The sequence below is a fragment of the Fundulus heteroclitus genome, unplaced genomic scaffold (genome assembly GCF_011125445.2).
Source record: "Fundulus heteroclitus isolate FHET01 unplaced genomic scaffold, MU-UCD_Fhet_4.1 scaffold_151, whole genome shotgun sequence".
Classification (NCBI taxonomy): domain Eukaryota; kingdom Metazoa; phylum Chordata; class Actinopteri; order Cyprinodontiformes; family Fundulidae; genus Fundulus; species Fundulus heteroclitus.
Window position 1 is genome coordinate 382,388 of NW_023396563.1, and position 12,157 is coordinate 394,544.

The 12,157-nt window shown below is 40.9% G+C and overlaps 1 pseudogene; it reads right to left on the minus strand.

Moving 5' to 3' along the window:
- Positions 1 to 679: 679 nt before the first annotated feature.
- On the minus strand, positions 680 to 10,508 carry LOC118558722 (annotated as a pseudogene).
- Between the last annotated feature and the right edge of the window lie 1,649 nt (positions 10,509 to 12,157).

The following is a 12,157-nucleotide window of genomic DNA, read 5'->3' on the forward strand; positions in this document are numbered from 1 at the left end:
ATTGGCACTGGCAGTAAATATTAGCATGGACCTGCAAACTACATAAGATAAGTACACTTAGTTTTCTGTTATATTATGGTTTATTGAGGGGGGGTGGTGTCACACTGACTTTAACATATAAACATAGTTGAGTATTTGAATTCTGAATGATGCGTGGAAATGGTGCGTTTGGATATATGTATTTGCCAAAAAGTATTTATTCCCCAGGCAGATTTAGATATCAAGTATCTTAAATCTTTTAATTTTATAAATATGTTTCTTCTGACAACATGTCATATCAACATTTTGTAGTGACCTAGCCAGAGCCCCAACTTAAATCTGAGAAAGAATTGGTGGAGGGACCCAAAAATAGGAGTGATGGAAAATCACCAGCATTTTTGTCAAAACTGAAACTCTTACACATTTTTATTTTTATTTTATTTTACTTAGAAATACCTATATATATTTTCCCATAAGGAACAAACATCTTGATTGAAGTTTTAATTACTTTAATTAAACAAGTTAGTTTTCAAAATAGATATGCCTATTATGTGGTTTTATTGTCTTTTGACTGATGCCCGTGTCATTTCCTGTTAGAAACAAATTTCTTGGTTGAATGACAACATCTTTAAATTTAAATCTGCCAGGGATATAAATCCCTTGGGCCCCCGAATACCAAATAAAACTGAAGTGCTCTCACTTTCAAATATTACATTGGTATGTGCAGCTGGCAACTTTTTCTTTATTATGCTGTGAGGACACAAAACTACAAATAGTATACAGTGTGGAAACAGAGATCAGGAGTTGAGTGTCCAATCAGTAAAAATATAAATAAAGTAATGTGTGAATAACTGATTATGCTTTGAATTCTATGTAAAAGCCAATGTTGAAACATTCCAGTAACCTGAAACCTTTACCTTTGAAATCTTGTCAGTTTTGAGTTATTTAAAATTCATAGATTTGACTTTGTATTGACCCCTTTCGTTACAAATAGGACTGAGGATAATTCATCTTTGACATAAGATGCATCTGGATCCATCTTTCACAGAAACTGTATGAATATAATTAAAAATGGAACCCTAGCTCTACAATTCAAGCCTTCAAGATGAACAATAATACATAAGAGGTGTAAACACTTTTGGAACCAATGACCCAATTCCAACTAAAACCAGAGGATTACTCTGGTTTTAGAATGTACAAAACAAACCCTGGGGTATTTGAGTAATCATAGTTAATCTAATGGTTCCAGTGATTAGCTGCACTGTAGAGTAAAATGGCAATTTAGATTGTTTTTATCATGTCTGTATTCCTTTTAAAACGTCACCATTCTTTCTGAGCTCAGTACTGTTCCGGCATCCAATCACGCCCAGAATGACGTATTCATAGCTGGGTGTTAGGCCGTTTCTGCAGGCTCATTATTGTCATGATTACAGTTTGGTACAGCTCACCTCTGCTTGTCTTGGATGATTAAGTCCAATTTTTTGAAAAATCCGATAATTTTCCTCATTTGCACACTTTCTCTCGTTCGCGGTCACAAGTTTAATTTAGCCGAGCATTTTCTGGGTTTTGTGTCAAATGTAAAACAGAATAGCTAGACTGTTGAGATGCAACAGAGGAACAGGGTATGCCGGCAATGCTAATCACCAGACAGAGAGCACCCAGACCATACAGGTGCTTCTCAATGATGCAGAATACTGACATACTCATGTCAATTTTAAAAAGTCAGATACATTAGATTACACACAGATATATATTTCAAATGTTCCTTAGAATGTTTCTCAGAAGTAATATTTACCACGATAATGTGATATTAGCGCCTACGCAATCATGTGGAAGCCTGCTGACCTGACAGTTGCCAGGCCGACAGTCATCAACGCCCTCCACCAGGAGTGTAACACCCCAAAATAAGAAGTAAGCTGGCTGTTTACAGGGTGCTTTATACAAGCATATTAATGGAAAGTTGAGTGGAAGGAAAATCAGTTGAAGTAAAAGGTGCACGAGCAACAGGAATAAATGAATCCTTGAGGAGATTGTGAAGCAAATCTTCAAAGAGATTCACAAGAGGTGGACTGTGGCCAGGGTCAGGGCTTCAAGAGCCAAGGCACGCAGACGCATCCAGGACATGGGGTACAACTGGGTGGACCAGAGACTTCAGCAGCGTTGGACTGGGCTAAGGACTATTGCTCATTGCTCCAAAATTTTCTGTTTTGATTAAAGGAAATTTGAGAGTGGAGAGGCACAAAACTGGAGAGGTCCAGTGTGTTTCCACAGTCAGTATATTTTATAGAATATTTTAGGACATGCTTCAGTCTGTTGACAAGTTTTATGGAGATGCTGGATTTCTTTTCCATAACAAACGTACTGACACCTGGTTTATTGACTGTGCTTGACTGGCCAGCAAACTCACCTGCCCTAAACTCCAGGGATTCCATGGAGTATTCTCAAGAACATGAGACACCAGAGCAAACACAATGCAGACGAGCTGAAGGCCACTATTAAAGCGACTCGGCCTTCCTTAACACCGTCGTGTTACTGAAAAGTGTGAAATAAAATCAAACTGCCTTGCCTAGGAAGAGCCACAGGCTGACTACCTCCATGCCATGCTGGATTGATTCATAGGAGCCCAAACCCACAGTGGTTTGCATAAACTGCACAAAGTCAATGCTGTATTTTATTAGTTTTATGTAATCTCCTAAAAATTGGCAACATCAATTTTCTGAGCAACTAAATGTTTGGGGTTTCCTTTGCTGTAAGCCATCATCTTCAATATTAAGGCAGGGTCAGGGGGTTAAGTTACATAAATGAAGTTCACCCTGACCTTGACACTCACTCTGTGTGTAATGAGTATGGGTTTCGCCTTTTGAATAGAATTTCTCGAAAAAAATGAACTTTTCAGCGATATTCTAACATATTGAGATCAATGTGTACGCTTCATGCATCACATGACTGAGTTTTCTTTTTCTTCACAATTACTCAAGAGCTAGAGGCTCTCTTTTCCTCTCACTCACCCACATATTGAAGAACCTTACTGTCTGCTTTTCTCTTTGATTCATACATCCCACCAAAGCCTTTTGAAACTTTATCTTCGTCACTCACATACTGCTTCCAATGTCCTACCCTCCATATGTTTCATTGTTTCTCTCCTTCGTTTTCGAACGCGTGACACATTTTTCGGCCTTCTGGGAAATTTGGACATCTTCTCGAGCACAGGCTGGCAGAACCAAACGGAGAATCAGAGGGTCACATTTCACCATGGAACAGGGAGCTTGTCAAAACACAGCACTGTACAAATAGATATAGGTTCTTCACAGCAGCACAAGCGACGACTCCTGTAAAATTCAGGCTATGGTAGGCCTGTACTGTACATATCACTGGCTTCAGTTATCGAAGCTGGGCTTGCCTTTAAAATACATTGGTTTCTTGACACACACGACAAAAGGGCTGAACTGTCCTGCAAAGGTGCCCAGAAATCCATTTTCTGTGTAGAAAGTCAAGTTGTTTTGTAGAAGCGAGGTCAGACTGTCTGCGGAGATGATTTCCCATCCTCCATCATTAATCCAAGATGTTAGATTCATGTTCACGACCAGCCGCTGCCTCTTCCATGAAGATACAAGCCAGAAAGGCAAGAAAGGAATCCATCAGTAAATAAAAGATACCACTTTGTTCCTCCTTTCAATTATATACAAGCAAACTAATCAGCCGATGTGAATAAATTATACAGCTACACTTGGCATCTGTGCAGAGTGGTGCCAGATTATGCAGATGAAAGGCTACAGAAAATCAAAGCCTTTCCGCCGCTCGTTTCTTTTGTGAAGGTGATTCTGGACAGCGAAGATGGCTTTCGATCTGGTTCTGAATCCTCTCCGGTCAGGATGTTTCTTCATTCTGCAGCAGACAGACTGCTTGCCCGGATCTTCGACGAGTCAAATCGATGAGCGCCACCAGCACTCTTAAAAAAAAAAATTTGATTTCAACTGAAACAAATCTCTGAAACTTTTTGCTCCATTTTAGGGTTGAGAAGCTGCAGTCGCCTCATTTACTGAAGCACCAGGAGTTTTTTACCAGGGGTCAATGCACTTTCCGTGAACTCTACAACCCCCCTCAGAGACTGTTTATTTCTGTCAGACTTTGCTCATGTGTCAGTGTCCATTACTAGCGGTGCACCGGCCCCTCCCGTTACTCTCTCCCCTCCTCGGATGTTGCCGATCTTAGTGCTGCTCCTTTACGCCTCAGATGCTGGTCTGCAGCTCGCCATTGAGCAGGGCAGAATTATGAGTCTCCAGGTTGGCGTTGATGAGCATGGCTTCGTTAACCATCCGGCTCCTGTCCGCCCTGCTGTCGCTGCGCTCTATCTCGTCCAGGCCCGCCACCTTTTTCAGACACAGAACGTTCTGAAAGCTCTTCTTGAAGTTGTCCGACAGGAAGGCGTACAGGATGGGGTTGGCGCAGCTGTTGGCGTAAGCGAGCGCCACCACGAAGTCGAACGACGTCTTCACGGCGGAGGTGGGCATTATGGACCCGGTGACGGAGGTGACGTTGAAGACGTAGAACGGCAGCCAGCAGAGGACGAACACGGCCACCACGATGGACACCATCCGCGTCACCTTGCGCTCCGAACGCTTCCGCTTGGAGGAACACACCCGTATTCCAGATGACTTCACCTGGTGAAGAGAACGGAGAGAGTGGCTCAAAACGTCAAAAATACAAGGTCATCGTTCACACTGAAGCATTACAGGGTAGGAGGATAGAATATTTGGGCAAATATCAGGAAATACAGTTCCTTGTTCATTCATGTATCTTAATGGGATCTGACGATTCTGTGTAAAACACTTTAAAAAACATTTTCGTTCTAGTTCACAGTTATGTACTACTTAACATTGGTTTGTCGCATAAAATCCCAATAAAATACATTTAAATATGTGGCAAAATCTGGAGAAACAAAGTTCATAGGGTTTGAATAGTTTTGCAAGGCACTGTTGACAAAGTAAACATCTTCTAATCATTTGAAGCCAAGAACAAATTGGAATTGGTTAAAATACATCAACGCAATTTCCTAGTAGGCAACTGGTTCTGAAATATAAAGAGGTTAGGAGGTCTAGTCTTCTGGCAGGCAAGCCTTTCCCTGAAAGAAAATGTCGTCTGACTAATGTATATGACACAATTTCTTAAAACCTGTTTACATCATTCAGTATTAGTGGTGACTTTAAACAGGCCATTACTATGGGCACTAATGTGCCCTCATACTATTACAAATCTGTTATCTGATCTCTGCACTGATATCAAAGGAGGATTATCCATCTCCCGCTAAGACCGAAGCATACAGAGTCAAACATTCTGAACCAAATGCTTTAAATTAAGGCGCTTAGAAGACCGAAGGGCTTTCCATTCTTCCCTGAACCGTCAATAAAGGAGACCTAGAGGAGGCTCGCTCATTGCTCTTGTTTTCATCAGAGACTTTAAATTTGTCTTCATTCATCTTAGTTCAATTTGATTTTACGGCCCCAGTTTACGTCTAAAGTCATTGTACGAAAAAAAGCAAACACGGCCAATTCAATTCCTGCAGCATCCAGTACAGTGCCATCCTCCTGAATGATGTCAAACCAGTTCATTTCATTCAAATTCAACTATAATCCAGTCCTATATGATCCGTCTCAGCTAAGTAGTCCGTGAAAAACCCAGTTTTTGGATATTAAATTAAAGACAGAAAAAACAAAACAAAACAACTCTCAGTAGGTTTTATAGAAATTCCCATGAATTAATTTTCCTACAGGGCAGTTACTATTTTTAAAGCAGTCAAGCCACGGGCCTAAAGATCACCAGAAAAGACTGACTTATGTTTTGACCCTACAGGTATTTGTGAAGACCTGAATGCTGACCAAGGCCAAGAATAAAAATCATATTTAATTGAGAACCGCTTTTAAAAATTGACCTCCTTGTAGAGAAAACAGCTTTTGCTCTTGACATCTGACAGCTTTTTTTACAATCTCAATGTCATTTCAGGGATATGTTCTTCAATTACAAAATGTACTGAAAGAAAAGATCATGAAAACATGAAAACAATAATTTCCCTCACTAGATAGGAGATCTGATTCCATTTCAAAGAGTTAAAAATGTATTTTTTTGCATCTGAGCTATTAGTCTGTAAGACTGATGTTCTGTTCTTTGTCTAACTTATTTCTATTAGCACTTTTAAACAGCTAGAGTTACACTGTGTGGCAGGGACCATAAGCTACACTACTTTCATTATCCTAATGTGCCCGTATGTTAGAGGATTTAATCTATTGACCTAACTAGGTCACACTAGTTTGCTGTAAGTGGCAAAATGCCCCCTTTCAGTTCATAATTGTTCAGGTTTTTGTGGATAGACAAACCAAACCAACAGAGAGTCAAGCTAGAAGCCTGCTGGGTTCGAGGAAGCTGGCTGATTACACTGCGGGAAAGACCTTTCTGTCAGGGTTGGTGCAGGACCGAAGCGCAGACAAGAGCTGTGAAGCCGCATGATGAATGGAGAGTGATTTATTAAATCAATAATGCTCACAAAGTAACAAGGATGACAGAAACCAGGAACATGACGCGGGTGAAAACCAGAACAGGGTAGAATGCCGTAATGAAGACGGAGGACCTGACAATGTGTCTGACAGAGTGGGCTGAACTTAAAGGCGAAGAGACGGAGGGAAACAACAGGCAGATAATTAGGCGCAGGTGAACTGAGTGATACGATTAGGCTGTAGGAAAGGAGGGGCGATGAACTCGCAGCTGCAGGGAATAACAGAACCTGGCCGGGAACTAGATAATGGGCCAGGCATAGGAAGATCTAACTTAGTGAATACTAAGAGGGGACCGATCTAACCAATACCTGAATATATATAATAAACACAAATGCTGCACAGAAACTAAACGGACATAACTCGAGGATCCAGGGATGAACAGAACAAAATAACCAGATAGCAGAATCAGAGCTAACAGAACTACTGAAATAATATAACATAAATAGTAACACAAAGCTAAACAGGTGACAGTAGCACACATACACAGACTGCAGGATCCCCAGGGAGCTACCATAAGTAATCACACCCCTGGTGATTGTCACCTCTGGACAATTTACCATCAGGTAGCAACACATTGTTTCTGCATGTGCTGCTAAACAGCTTAAATTGGGTTTTATACTGTTTTTCATCCTGTTTGAGCAACAGTTAACTCACACCATGCAACAATTTCTTCTGCAGCGTACAAAATGCTATCCATGCAATGAACCTGACTCCCAGCCGTATTACACCACCTTTGAACTTGTAATAAGTGGACTATTTCTGGTGGATTTTCAATAATTAGTTATCAGATCATTATTTTCCTACTAATCTGTGAACATGATAGTTTGGATTGTGCTGTCTTTTTAAAATATTTCCCCTTGTTGAAATTTCCGTGCAGTTACTTGTCCAGAGTAAAAGTAAACATGAGACAAAACACGTTTAGCAGCTGGCTGATTCCATATAAACCGGTTACAGAAAGAAAATTTCCAGTGTTTCAATCTTTCTGTGCTGTTTTTTTCCCCTCTGTTTGAGCACAAATGAAAACTGTCAATGTCTGCGGATAATAAAACAACAACTATACTCCCGACTATTTGATCCAGGGTGTGTGAGTTAAAGCTTGATCAGGACAAGCATTTCTCTTCCTCGAAAATAACTGACACTAAACAGTGGTTCTGGTGGTTTAAGCAGAAAAAGCCTCAATTTAAAGCACACATACAATTTTAGAATTGAAAAAGTTGCCCTCATCTACCGCCAGGTTCTCACCTTGATTATGATGAGCAGGTAGCACAGACATATCACTGTCAGTGGCATGAAAAATCCAATGGAGAAGGTGTAGAAAATGAAGATCTTGTAGTAGAGGTCTTGGGGCTCGGGCCACACTATGCCACACACCGGCACCTTGTTCAGGCCACTGAAGATCATCGTCGGTAGGTTGACTATCAGTGACACGCCCCATACTGTGACGTTGATTAGTTTGGCGATACGGGGCTTCCGCCACTTTGTGGACCTGATGGGGTGGACCACGGCCAGGTAGCGATCGATGCTCATCACCATGAGGCAGAAGATGCTGGTGAACTGATTGAGAGAATCTGGTAGAGGGAAAGGGAGGGTGTTCATCAGAGGCGTGGAAGAGTCATGTTTCCCAGATTTAAGAAAAATATTGGTTGAAAAATAGAAATGATAGCTATCTGAACAGAAAACATTAGTGAAAATGCTGTTTATGATAACAATCCCACATCCTTCAAATCTACCCTAAACCATGTTTTTTCTTTCTCTAATCGACATTCTGATAGGTACTCGGGGTGTAAGGAGATATTGTGCTATGAAACTTTTAAAAGAGGGAAAGACAAGCTATTTAAAGACTTGTAACCACTGTAAGAGTACAGCAGCTGGCTTACTGTTAGCCGCCGAGTGAAAGTGAAAGATAGCGTCCGCTTCATAGCTGTCTATTGGTGGTAAACTAAAAGCCTCTTTCAAACTTTATTTATCGGTCTGGAAGGCACTTAATCCTCCCTGTCATGAAGCTCCAAGGAATTAAAAATTTAGCTGGATATTTCTAGAATGAACAAATGTTCTCTTTGAGATTTTTAAAACCTTTCTTTCTACTTGTGTAAATGCTAAAAGGAAGCGTTAGACATGTATTTTTGGTATTAAAACATCCTGTTTTTAGAAATCTGAAAATTTTGACAGCAGAATTATGATGAGTAAAAGGAAGAGATAACTTGCAGAGAGGTGCAGAAATACACATTGCCTGTTCTGGTCTTTCGCTACCTGCATCCTCTGGTCTCCTGCTCATCCCTACCTGCTTACACCGTCAGCCTTTAAATCCTCTGTTCTAGTCTGGTTCCACCTGCGTCTGGTCAAGTCTGGTCCTGGTTGCCTGCCTCACCTGCCATTACTCATCCCCTCACAACAAACCTTTTAAAAACAACGTAACTCTGTGTCCGGCTGAATATCAAGTTCACCAGCAGTAACCATTACAACTTTGCTAAAAACATTTGCTTTGAAAAAAAAAAAATCTAGAGAAGATATTCCGCAGAAATCTTACAGAAGAACCACTGAATTAATTCTTCTTCAGTTTTTCTTTTAGAAACAACCAGAAGAACAGTATAATTCTGCTACGCTGAAGTTTAGGAATTGCAGCTATCCTATTAGGTGGTGCAGGGCTTTGTTATTGCCTGATATGCTTGTTCTTGTTGGACCTGGATGAGAATATCCAATAATGAATCCTGAATATGATAATATAGAAGAACAGAGTTGGATTAATGAACCATGTTTTCTATTAGTGAAAATGCAGAAAGGGCATATTTCTTTATTCATTTAAAGTCAAGTGCTGGTCTAATCAGGACACAATTATTCTAAACTGAATGCAGAAAGGTTAACATTATGTGATCAGTGAAACCACATTTATTTATAATAGCTCACATTTTTTGTCATCTCAAATCCCAGGACTTGGGATGCTCGTTTTATCAGGAAAAGGTTTTTAGCATGTTTTGCTCTTAAATGTTTTAGATTCCACAATACAACAACAACCACCAATAGCTGGTATTCAGACCAGGTTAGACCTGTCTAAATATTGGTCTTTTTAAGATGGAGCAAATTCAAGTAAGCCTGAAAAGCAAAAGAAATACATTATGACTCTCCATCAAACCTTTGCAAGTAAAATAGGGGTTTTCACAGATTACCAAATTATGTTTAATAATTCAGTCAAAATGGACTTTTAACCCTGACTGAATTACTGTTAATATTTTATAAAAGAGCTTGTCCGGGTTACTCTAGATTTGTGAAAGAACACTTTAACTAGAGGCTTTGCATCAAATGCCAGAACCTGGGTGGTTAGAAAATTAAAACCTTTGCACAACTAATCAAAAAACCACTTTCCTTACCCGAATCTGCTTTACAGAGACATAAATAACAATTCTTAGCTCAGGCTAAATGCACTGACACTGAAAATAAAATGTTTCTCTCTTCTTTTTTTTTTCTAGCAGCTCAATAGATAATGAATGACTCGAGGATAATTTCCCAGTTGGGAAACCTGAACGTCCTTCTTCATCCATTACGGCTATATGCTGCTGTCTACAATGACTCATCAGCCTTCTGCTTTCCACCCACCTACGGTCATGATCACTCTGCACAGAGCCTCTCCGAAGGGCCAGCGGACCAACGCCAGCTGCAGGGCGATGAATGGCAGACCTCATCATGCACAGAACATCTGCACTGCCAGGTTCAGGATGTAGATGTTGGTCCACCGTCTTCATTTTGGCGTAACGCAAGGATTAAGTAGATCACCAGGGTGTTGCCCACATAATCCCACAGCGCACACCATGAAGTTGATGAAGGTGAGGACGACCGAGCTGGTCTTGTCCTGGTGAAGCTCTCTGTGGTCTGAGAAGTTGCCGTTCAGGTCCGAGTCGTTCTCCTGGCCGTAGGCGTCGTACAGGAGGGGCTCGGGGATAGTGATGTTGGGGACGCTGGGATAAAGGGCCACAGATCCAAGGCCATGACTTAAAAACTTTTCGTTGATCAGAAGCTCTTATGGGCTTTGATATAAAATAGCATGAACGATGTAATCATAAAAGGAGTATGTAATGGGTCTTACTTAAGTGCCCTCAAAAAGCACTAATTGTACTGAACAAGAATAAAGAGATAAGGTTAAAAGGATTCAGTGATGTTTTAACTGGGGATAAAGATAAGACTCTAGGGGTGCAGGCAAGTAGGAACTTTGTAGTCTAAGGGTTGGGGGATCTGGGGACTAGGATGACTGGGGCTTTTATGTTCAAGGAGCCACGGTGATCACATTCCAGCGGTCAGTAGGAAGTAAAAGAGAGCAAAGTCGATCTATGGAGAGAAAAGCAATAGAATAACCATGAGCTCAGCTAACCAGCAAAGTATTTCCTTTGCCTGGTAATACTAAGAGTACTGCAATTATCCATGGCAACAATTACGGTGCGAACTTTACATAACCGGCTTCACACCTTCAACCATAGTAACATTTGAAGGGCTCTTACTCGAGATTGTGCCTCTATACGGGTTTTTTATCCATCATCCACAATCACGGCTTCTTGCTGCACGCAGCATGGTTTTGGCAAACAGACGCACAAACACGACGATGGGTCGTTCCAGTTTCTCATAAGACGCGCAGTCAAAATAACTTTTGGCCATTTTCTTCCCCATTTGAGACCGCAGTGGGGGAGTAAAAAACACGAGGGCGGTAGCGCTTCAGGTTCATCACAGAACAGACACAAGGACAAAAAAACATTACTGAACAACATCCAAACAAGCAAGCTGGATTTGTTTTGGTTTTTGTGTGCTTTTTTTTTTTTTTTTTTTTAGGCTCTGCAGTTGTACACGTACACATTTCTGCTCTCTCCCATCAGGGTTTCTATCTTCCCTCACTGTCTAACAGAGACCCCCCAAATCCACCAACCTACCTGCGGTCCTCCTCATGGCATGTATGTGTGTGGTGTGTGTGTGTGTGTGTGGGTGTGTGGTGTGTGTGTGTGTGTGTGTGTGTGTGTGTGTGTGTGTGTGTGTGTTGTGTTCTTGCCTCCTGCATCGATGCATACATTCAAAAGGGTACGGCTGAACAAGAGAACGATGAGGGCACCGCGCTGCCAAAGACAATGTTTATTCAATTGATCTCTGGGACAAACAGCTCTGACATTGTGGCAGGATCGCTCACCCCAGCACCCCCCCCCCCCACCCCCACACCCATGCGGTGACAGCGACTGTCCTCGACGGGGAATGATTTCCATTCCCTGATTCCATGAAACCAGCCCTCATAGTTGATTTTGGAGTAATGCTTGTGGCGGAAACCGCTTGAGTAAAGTTTATAAACAGATTATGAGGATTTCTTTTTTTTCTTTCTTTTTTTTTTTGTAAAACCTTTTCATTGGAAGCACTTTAACATGTCAAAAGATGGCATTTAGCAGAGTAATTTATCCATCATTGAAAAGTATCTAATTTAATGCAAAAACCGAAGTCTGCGCAGGAAATCTTTCCTTCTATTTCATTTCAGACCAATCAAGATGTATAGAATTAGTCAAGAAATAAGAAATTCTATGATTTCACCCCACGACTCTGTATTACTTATGGCTTCTATGAAATTCAGATAGTGTGGTAATGTAATGTAATTTATTTCATTTTAAAGA